The sequence below is a fragment of the Nestor notabilis genome, unplaced genomic scaffold, assembly GCF_000696875.1.
Source record: "Nestor notabilis isolate BGI_N333 unplaced genomic scaffold, ASM69687v1 scaffold24908, whole genome shotgun sequence".
Classification (NCBI taxonomy): Eukaryota; Metazoa; Chordata; class Aves; order Psittaciformes; family Psittacidae; genus Nestor; species Nestor notabilis.
The window spans coordinates 30,679-31,156 of record NW_009939223.1 but is presented as its reverse complement, the minus strand read 5'-3'; the positions used below and the strand labels follow the sequence as shown (position 1 = coordinate 31,156).

Here is a 478-nt window from a genome sequence, read left to right as displayed (position 1 = left end):
AGTGGCCTTCATCAGGGACTGAGTGATAGGACAAGGGGTGATGGGTTCAAACTGAAACAGGGGAAGTTCAGGTTGGAGATAAGGGGGTTGGAACTGGATGAGCTTTAAGGTCCCTTCCAACACAAACCATTCCATGATTCCGTGACTCTATGACAAAGATTCCTACCTGGAGCTTGCAAGCAGGAGGCAGCGCATCCCCTCCCACATCCCCAAACCACCCGTCGGGACAGGACACGGATGCTCCCTGTCTGCAGAGGGGCTTTGTGGGAAGGGGCAATGCTGAGCTTGGACATCCCTCATCACAGCCCTCAGCCGGCTCCAGCGCCCCATGCAGTGTGCACGGTGGCCACAAGAGGCTCGTCTACACCCAGAAATAAGGCATCAAAGGATCCCAGCCTGGTTTGGGTTGGAAAGGACCTTAAAGCTCCTCCAGCTCCAATCCCTGCCACAGGCAGGGAGACACTACACTAACACACGT

At 55.4% G+C, this 478-nt stretch overlaps 1 protein-coding gene across 1 annotated transcript in view; it reads right to left on the bottom strand.

The window, feature by feature from the left end:
* Positions 1-478, bottom strand: part of COL18A1 (collagen, type XVIII, alpha 1) — a gene marked incomplete at its 5' end in the record, with an annotated part of 13,058 nt that overhangs the window by 6,749 nt on the left and 5,831 nt on the right. The gene's annotated exons all lie outside the window — the stretch shown is intronic.